Here is a 10,066-nt window from a genome sequence, read left to right as displayed (position 1 = left end):
TAAAAAATTTATAACTTTTATAATTTTTTATTTTAATAAAAATAAAAAATAAAATATTAAATCTAGAATCTAGATGATCTAGATTTGGTTGGGGGACTCACTAGATGCTCCAATGAGGAAAGCCCTAGAGGAGCAGAGCTAAGTCCCTTTTTATCTGCCTTCCATTGTTTTCTTCATAGCCAAGTAGAAGTAAATGTTATTTTCTTCTTCCCTTCACTTTTCTCTCCTACTAAATATAACATAAGGACAAATATGATATATTTTAATTATTTTAAAGATAAAATTATTATAATATATAATTTAAAATATTGGGTACTCATCAAAAAATAAATTTATTGGTGTTTTCTTAATCCATAACTATGACCCACCCTTGATTCTGTACACTTCTTTTCAATAAAATAGTAATAAAGTTATCCATTAACCGATTGTTAAAAGGGGCATCAGGAACACGCCCCTGGTAACTACCGACATAAAGGATTAGCCGAACAGATGGATCTAAATTCCATAAAATCACATCCATGAATTTTTGTGAAGTTTGTCCTTTTAGTACTTTTTATTTTATTATTTTTTATTAAGTATAAAATATGATAACTCAAAAATTTTAAGTAAAAGTATATAAGTTTACATTTTAATAATAATTATACTAGCTTTATGACAACAAGAAAAGTTGTTACAGTGGCAATAGAGTAAACGTCTCCCCATTTGGGCCCAAGTTCGAACCGAAAGAGGCCCATAAGTGGTCTTATTTTTCTGTCTTTTTATTACATGAAATTACAGAATTGCCCTCCTTCAAATCAGATAAAAATCTTCACTCCTTCGATTTTTCCAGACGCAGCAGAGAGAGAGAGAGAGAGTGAAGGATGCTCTAAGATTTCATTCCTTCTTCCTCCTTCGAACCTTGGCAGTTTTTCCTTCTGTTTCCGTCGTTGCTGTCGCTAGTGTGAGTAACCACCCTTGCTTCAATCGTCCGAAGTTGACAAGTGCTTAAGTTCGTTTGTTGCTGCTGTGCGTCTGCAAGATCTCTTCATTCTCCCCTGTTCCAGCTCATATCTACTGTGATTTGTTGAGCTGCTACTCTTCTATTACCGTTGTTGGAGACTTGGTTGATCAGAAATTTTACTTTTGCTCCTCCGTTCGTCCGTGCGTCACTGTAGATGTTGCTGTTAGTGTGTGGAAATTTTTATCTTCCTCTGCCGGTGCGTGTAGGAATTTTCAGGTTAGAAACTTGATCTTATCTCCTTCCTCGGAAACATTTCTGTGCGTGTGAATGGATGAAGAGATGGGGCTGATGCTGAAAAATTATGTCCTGTAGATGCTGCTGTTGATACACGAATTTTCTTCCATAGTTTCGATTAGCTTTCTTCTGCTTGTTTTCTTGGGTTTTCTTTATGGTTGCTGATTCATGTATGAAATTTTATACCTTCATCTTGCTAATTTTCTGTGCGAGCATTTTAATGGTTGAAGCTATAGAATTTTGGTGTGTTTGGCTGCTGCTCGTGTGTCTCAGAGAATAACAAATTCAAATGTTGAGCTGAAAATTCATCTTAAAGCTTGATACTAATCTTTATATAGTCATAATTTTTGGAATAAATTAATTTGGTTTGAATGATTGATGTTGAAGAATTTGGTAAAATGAAGTTGAAATAGAAGAGGTTAGATATGATAATGAGAGATTAGTGTCTATAAGATGCTTATTAAATGTTTGTTAGAAGAATTGAATTTGACTTTAAAATTTCATAAATTCTTGTGGGAAGTAGAGCTAGCTTAGAAGTTATTAATCTATAAATTTAACTTGAAAGGTGCAAAGAACATTTGATTATGAAATTAATATTGTATGATTATTGAAATTTTTGGAGACCGATACTTTGTTGAGAAAATACTTAAAGGCTAGAGTTCTTATGAGGAGATTGGAAAGGATATATATTTGGTGTCTTGACAAAATGTTGATGAGAAATATATTTTTATATATACCTTCGGTTTAAATTTTCAAATTTATTATAGTTGATTAGTGCTGGAAATGTTAAAAAGAAATTATTGTACTAGTTAAGGGTTGAATAGAATTTTAATATGATTTATAAGATATTTGAAGGAGGAGAAATTTGATTAACAGTGAGAGGTGAATTTTAGTTCTGGGAATTTTAGATAAGTGGATACAGTTCCAACTGATATTTTTTTTAATCAAAATTTCTTTTACTAGAATATTACATTTTTCAAAAAATTATTTTAATAGTATTAATGCGATTATTGAATATTTATTGATTAACATTACTTTATTTTGAAAAATTAGCTTTACCAAATTTGAAATGTTATTTGATCAATTAAATCAAGTTTGGATTTTGATTATGAGATTTTTATTTTATCAAATATTGGATTGATACAGAGAATGATTCCTGCGAGTTTGACATTGAAATTTTTTTATTCAATAAATGCAAGCATGAGTATCGGATATGAAATTTGATTCTGACAAGTTTTAATGCTTAAAAGTATTCATATGAGTTTGATTTTGAGAATGAGAACTGTATCTTAAAAGTGATGATTTTCTCGTATGTTTGAAAATGGTTTTAAAAAGTGACTTTATACAAAACACTGGTTGCTAACAGCAGTTCCATTGGCCCTTGGTGCACCATGGTACACCTAACTAGCAGGGTGTTTATGGGAGGTGCTAGCCCCGTGCGATGGTCAACGCACATGGAATAAAGGGATGGTTATTCATGAGCATAGTACTCACGTTTGTTTTGTGGCTCTGGCCGCGTTTGGTTTGTATTACCCTCATGGACTATGTGTTCACGTTTGTTTCGTAGCTCTGGCTGCGCTTGGTTACTTATTTTCGTGGACTGTGTGTCCACGCTTATTTCCGTGGCATAAGCAGCGTTTGGGTATTTATTCTCATAGATTATGTGTCCACGTTTGATAATTGTTCTGATAAGCCCTATAATTATAATTTTATTATTTGGTGATTTTATATTCTATTGGTTCTCATTTAGCAACTTATTTATAAGTATTTATTTCATTTACATACTTTCTTGAAATCAATTGATAATAACAATTTTTATGATAGTTCAATGATTTACGATTTTATTTAATTTTTATAGAGCCATTTCATTTCAAAGCTTATGAAATTTCTATGTAAGAAGTTGCCTCTTTGGTTACATAATTATTTTGAACTTTTTGTTTATTCATGATCAATTATTTATTGTTGGGACGATATTCACTGAAAAAATTTATTTGGGTCTCAGATTTGTTAGCTGATGTCGATTCCACCATTGATTTTGAAGGGCAAACTAGCTACAGTGGGTGGAAATTTTTGATTGGTACTGTTACTTTTAATGTAAATACATAATTTGTATGTGTTTTTGATTTAAAAGAAAAAGTAGATGCTCCATATAGATTGTTGTTAGGATTTTATTTTGATCTATATACTGTTGCTGGCTGGAAGGAGCTAAGCTCCTGATTGATACTGTTTTTTTAAAAAAATTTTGTTATAGAACTTTTGGGAGATCGTATTTATAGGGAAGGTTCTGTCGAAATTTCAAAAAAAAAATGTTGAAGTCTTATTATGACAATTAATATTAATAGCGTTAGAATTTTTATACAATCTGATTATTTTTAAAATGAAAGAAATTTTTATTTTAAGGCTTACGAGAATGTGTGATATAGTTCGCACCCATGCCAGTCACTCTCTATTTTTGGTGTATGACATAAAATCTTTTTTTAAGGCAAACTTCATGAAATTTATATAATCTCGACTTCAAAGAATTTAAATGCCCAAACATATAATTTAAGGAAAATGACAATTATGAACCTATTTACGAAAAATCTACCAAATATACTTGAGATTATTTATAACATCAATTAAGAATTTATGATAATCAGTTGTGAATCATAAGTCAATTATTTATAATTTTTTGCTATCACTTGAAAAATCAACAAAAAATAATTAAAAATCTTTGCAATATTAATTAGGAATTTACTAAAGTCTATTATAAATCTCAATCAAATAAATAAAAGATAATTTATTATAAGTAAAGACTACAATCTATTATTAAAATTTTAATAATTTAAGGTTTGTAATTGTCATTAATATTTTTATGATGTTCTTAATTGTCATTTTCCCCATAATTTATTTAGTCAAGTCAAAGGAATATATGCCCCTGGTTCCAGTTGAAGCTATCATCATGTATATATGTTCTGCACAGTTACATATAGTTAAAAATTTGTAATCAATATCTAAACAAAACAAAAAGAAAAAGAAAAAAAAAAGTCGTATAGGAGCATGTGATATGAATATTAATCACCCCAAACATGTAGCAAATTTTGTAAATCCATATTGATTGTTGTAGTAAGATAATCAAGTATCAACTTTTTCATCGCATTAATTAGTTTTCGCTTTTCAGAATATTCCTACTAAGAACTTACAATAAGATGAACACTGTTGTAATGACATTATTTACATGAAGAACCTAAGCCCTACGAAAAAGGCCCCTGAACTTAATCGCCTGAGCGTCGACAGTAATATGACAGTCTTTGAAGTTAGGGCCATTGAAATTACCTTGAGTTTGTCCTGAATTCAAAATAACATTATTTTTCTGTGCTGGGACCAGAATTGCCGCGATAGCATTCTTGCTTTGCTTCTTTTGCTTCACAACATCCTGTGGTGGAGGCATGCCTGATACATGATTGCTGGAACACAAACCAATTCGTTGTATATTATCGTAATTATCAAATTCATAGTATGGGCCAGAAAGATCAACGTCAATGCCTTTCAAAGGATGACTTATTATTCGAATATAATATTTAAGAAAACCCCCTTCAAACCCAGTAATGAATTTTCAAATTCTCCTCCGTTTACCGGATAACCATGTAACTGACCTTTTCTATGTTGAAATTTATCTTCATAACTGAAATGGAAAAGATCTGCATGAACCATTTGCTCTATAAAACTCCCACTTGATTTATCAATTAGAGCATTCTGAAACAGGAGTGAGGGTCTCTAATATGTCCTTCTCTAATACCTATTGTAATGCCTCAAGTTTTCACTTTTGTTTTTTGTTTTTCTTTGACTCATTAGATTTTACTTAAAACAAGAGACATTTGGCTATCTTGAAGTTCCAAAATGATAAAGATTTGTATTTTCTACAATTTTTTAAAGAAAAATATTAGAATTATACCCTTTTATTTTGAAAAATCTTAAAAAATACAAATCTTTATTATTTTAAAACTTCAAGAAACTCAAATGTCTCTTATTTTAAATAGAATCTAATAAATTAAAGAAAAACAAAAAATAAAATTGAAAACTTAGAACATTATAATATATATTAGAGAAGTATATATTAGAGGCCCCTGCCCTATGACTGTGTCTCTCTCGAACTCCATGTCTAGCTTTACTGTATTACCTTTACGCAAGCGATCACGGAATGTGAAAAGCACCTTGTTGGCGTACGCTCTGAAATGAGAAACGGAAGTGTGTGAAGGATTTGAACGAGAAGCGTAAATCAGTGCGTACTCATCACAGAATTCTCCATTTGACCATGTGTAAAGCTTAGTTCTAACTGTCGGGTCCTCGACCTCACGAAAGCGCGTCAAGCACGGCTCAATTAAGTACCCATGCATTTTTACGTGCGTTTGAGTTCACCAACACATGAACTTACGGAACAAGAGACTTAAGAGATCGTCTTCAACACGAGCAAATGCTTGATGCTTGTATTGAGGTCGGCATAAACTAGCATAAATGCTTGAGAATAACTTCTGAAAAGGAAGAATTACCATCAATTAAATGGAGCTTTGGTTGTTAAAAATATTCAAATCCTTTTTAAACCATCTAATTCAGTATATAAAAAATAAAAACTAGGCTTAAAGGGCAAATTTTCCCCGCAGCTTATAATTGGAACAACGTTACCTTATAAGTTTTAAAAATGATACAATATTACCCTACAATAATAATTGACCAATGTTGACTATTATTTGAATTTGACTCAATTGAATAGCAATTTGGTTCAAATGGCAATTGGCATCATAAACTTCCTATTAGGGCAATGTATTTTGGGTTATTAATATTCAAATTAAAAGAAAAACATCTAACCTTTCATTGTCATTGTTAAAAATAGTTCATATTTATCAATTTTGAAAAAGATCTTATTCGAGATTGTTTCGACCAAAATATAATAACCTTGGAATTAAAAATAAATAAGTATTTTATTATATTTTAATTGTTGTTATATTATTTTTGGAACAATTATCACAAGAAAGAATGTTGGTATGGTGAAAGTATGTCGCATCTGTTGGAGCATATAGGGAGATTTTTTTTTTTAATTCTTTTCAACCTTCAAAATTACCAAAATGCGATCCGCCTATCAGGTATATTTTTTTCTCTTCTTTCTCCTTGATTAACCACGTTTCTGTCTCAGAGTGAGGGAGAGAAAAATCTGGAAAACCTCAAGTGCGATCTGTCTTCGTTTCTTCTGTAAGTTTCGATTCCTTCCATCCCTTCGTTCCTTGCTGTCGCTGTCGTGAGAGCCGAGTTGCTGTGAGTCCGCCGTCGCAGCTCCGCCGTTCTTGAAGCTTCTTTCTGTTCTGCTTCTCGCAGCCAAACAACTTTCTCCGTCCATTCTTTTTGTTCGTGTGTGGTGATGATGCGAGGAGCTGATTTGGTGCCATAGGAGGTTCGTATTAGGAGATTTAAAGGCTATATACCACTGTCTTCTTCCTTCACTGTTGAGCTGCGAGAATTCCGTCTCTTCCTCTGTTTCTAGCTTCACTGGTTTAAGGTAGGAATTCCAGATCCTTTCCTCTTAATTGTCTTCATGCCTTTATGGCTTTATGTTGTAATGAATGAGACTTTGATGCTTTTGTGGGCTGCTGTGTGTACGTGAACAAGGAAGAAAAATTCATTAAGTTGAATCTTTAGGTATTAGAAGGGAGAGGATGATGGCGTGGATTAAAGCTCTAATTAAATTTGATTTGTTTATTGATTATCATATTGATATTATAAAAAAGTTTTGGAAGTTAAATTGAAGAAGAAGAGGTTGGTATTTGTTTAAGGAATTGGTGCTCATAAGGTGTTTGATAAATTATCCATTAGGAGAGTTTTGCTTGAAATTACAATTATTAAAATTTTATTAAATTCATTGGAAGACGTAATTGGTTGGGATGCTATTATCTTATGAATTTAACTTGAAAATTTCAAAAGAAGATACTTGAGTAGGAATTTTTCTATAACCTTGTTGGATCTCGCAAGAAACATGAATTGGCTTGGGTGTTGTTCATTTATGAAATTAAATCGAATGTTGCGAAGAAATTTATCTAGGTTATTGAGAGATTAATTAGATTCTTGAGAGTTTTATGGTTGATAATTTATAAATCATAGTATTATCATATGATTTAATTTTTGGACGTGTATGTTATAGAAGTATACTCAATATGTTTTTTTTTGGGTCAGGTATACTCAATATGTTAGATAAGAGGAGTAGACATATGAGGTAACTATGATATTAGAGAAGCTTTTAAGACATGGATTTTGGTTTTTTTTTAAAATTTTATTGTTGTAGTTAATTGGGGTTTGTCTTGATTTAATTTTTCATATGTACAAAAATATATTAATATAGGGTGTTTAGAGGAAGAGAATCTTGATAAAAGTGATAAAGAGTGAGCTATAAAAGTTAGAAAGACTTATCAAGTAAATGGATAACGTTCTAATAAATTTATATATTAGAAGGTTTTCTTTATCAAAATATTATTTTTAATAATTTATAGATATTTGTATATTTCTCTTGCTTTAACTACTTTTGTTAATTAAATTACTCTATTTCTTAAATTTATGACTTATACTTTTTATATTGATGAAAATATTTTTATAAATTCTAGTAGTCTTGTATTTGATAAAGCCAACTATGAAAATGTGTGAACAGTTTATGAGATATTAATTATAAATTTTTATATTTAGAAATATTGATGCTTTTATATGTTTCATGTGAGTTTGATATTAAAAAGAAAAATTATATTTTGAAAGTGATGATTTTCTTGCATGTCTGAAAGTAGATTTAAAAAAGGACTGTATACAGAACGTTAGTTGCTAACAGCAGTTCCATTAGCCCTTGGAATGCCATGGTCAATTACTAGCTAGTTTGATTTTCGTGAGCTTTGTTCTCATGTCTGTTATTCATAGGTCTTGTACCTACGTCTATTTCGTGACTTCGACCACGTATAGTTAGTTACTTTCATAGATTATGTGTTCACGTTTATTTTGTGGCTTCAGCTGTGTTTGGTTACTTACCCTCGTGGATTGTGTGACCATGTCTGTTTTGTAACTTCTGCTATGTTTGGCTACTTACCCTCGTAAATTGTGTGTTCATGTTTGTTAATTGTTCTGACAACTTCCTATAAATATGAATTTGATTATTTAATGATTTTATATCTCATTGGTTTTTAATAAGTAATCTAATTTATAATTACTCATTTCATTTATTTGCTTCCTTAAAATTAAGTGATAACAATATTTGATATGATAATTTAATGTTCAAGATTTCATTTAAAGTTATATATAATCCTTTGATTTTGAATTTGTTTAAATCTTCATAAAGATCGTTGTGTTAATTTACATAATTTTTTTTAATATTTACTTTATTCATATTTAATTATTTATTTTTGGGACGTTATTCACTAGAAATAATTTTGATCTCATACAATGTAGCTGACACTGAACCACCCACTAAACATTGAGAAGTTTATGATTGACTAGAAGTGGAAGAACTAACGATTAAACTTTTTATTGATTAAAGTTTTAATTATGAAATTTTATTTTGTAAACTTACTGTTAGATGCTCTACATAGTCTGTGACTAGGTTGTTTATATTGTTATATATTTTGTCTGCTCTTGATTGACTTGATATTTTTAATTGACATATTATATTGTAGAATTTTTAGGAGATCCTATTTATAGAAGAGATTCTATTAAAATTTTTACAAAAATATTAAAATATTTTATTAATACCAAAAATATTTATGCATGTTCTAATTCAAACTAAAGCCTAATTATGTTTTAGTCATGGAAAGATTACCCGATTCAAGGCTTAGGAGATGTGTGGTGATTTACATCCTTTGTCGATCACCCTCTATTTTTGGGGCATCACACAACATCAATTCTATCATGAGCACTTCACATACTTTCTTTTAAAGTTCAGACTTGCCTTTATTTTGTCCATGAATAACTCTCAGCTTGCACAGGCTTATATATAGACTTTTAGTTTGCATCCCAAGTTCACTGTTGGCATCCTCTGAGATGCATCTTTATTTTCATTTTTGGCTTCAGCCTCTACAAAATTACTTTTTTGATCAGAGTATTTTTCTCGTTTTGGCTTCAGCACCTACAAAATTACTTTTTGGCCCCAGCACCATCAATGTTGTTTTACCCTTCCCGATCCAATTTGCGTTTTTGGGATTCCTGGAGAGGAGCAAGAGAGGTCGTGAGAATCCAGAAGGTTCGAACCACTTTGTCTTCTGTCATCCTCCTCCCTCTGCTGTCCTATTCGCCGGCACTAGTGCGTGCGTCCGCCGTGATCTGCCATTGCTAGAGGTCTGAGTCGTGAGTTCCTTCTCTTCCTGCCTTGCCGTTGTTCGTGCTGCTCTGCGTCATCAAAACCACTTCTCCTCTTTGGACGGTCATTGCTAATCTGGTTTGAGGAAGCTTGGGACCCTTCTCTTTGTTCCGTGCTTCATGACGTCGGCCCTTTTTCTTCCCCTCCATTTTCTGCATCAGCAGGTGCATTTTCTCCTTACTCTGTTGTGATTGGTTCAATGCGAGGAGTTTTGAATTCTCGTCTTCATTGTTTTGTGTTTAAGTGGATGAGATTGTCAACTTTTCCCCTTATTCTCTATTCTGCTGCCGTAAGTGTGTTCAAGTTGGGAGGGGATTTAAGTAACTCTTCACAGGAGAGGAGAGGATTTTAAAGAAACTACTGTGTCATATATATATCGCGCATGCTACTGATGAAAGGCTGAAGTTTTAGTTTTTTTTTTTTTAAAAAAAAACAAGAATATCACTATATATTATAAAATGCAAACTGCATTGTGA

General features: G+C 31.5%; 1 long non-coding RNA gene across 1 annotated transcript; it reads left to right on the top strand.

Annotated features, from left to right (window-relative positions):
* The first annotated feature begins 842 nt into the window (after positions 1-842).
* Positions 843-3,487, top strand: LOC129287488 (uncharacterized). Its single transcript, XR_008587718.1, has 2 exons — positions 843-1,216; positions 3,237-3,487. It is a non-coding gene; the product is annotated as an uncharacterized LOC129287488 (long non-coding RNA).
* Positions 3,488-10,066: the final 6,579 nt, after the last annotated feature.

Source organism: Prosopis cineraria, unplaced genomic scaffold, assembly GCF_029017545.1.
Source record: "Prosopis cineraria cultivar Desert tree isolate PC_DT_omini unplaced genomic scaffold, ASM2901754v1 PC12, whole genome shotgun sequence".
Lineage (NCBI taxonomy): Eukaryota > Viridiplantae > Streptophyta > Magnoliopsida > Fabales > Fabaceae > Prosopis > Prosopis cineraria.
Note: the sequence above shows the minus strand (reverse complement) of the source record. Positions and strands in the feature narration are given on the sequence as shown.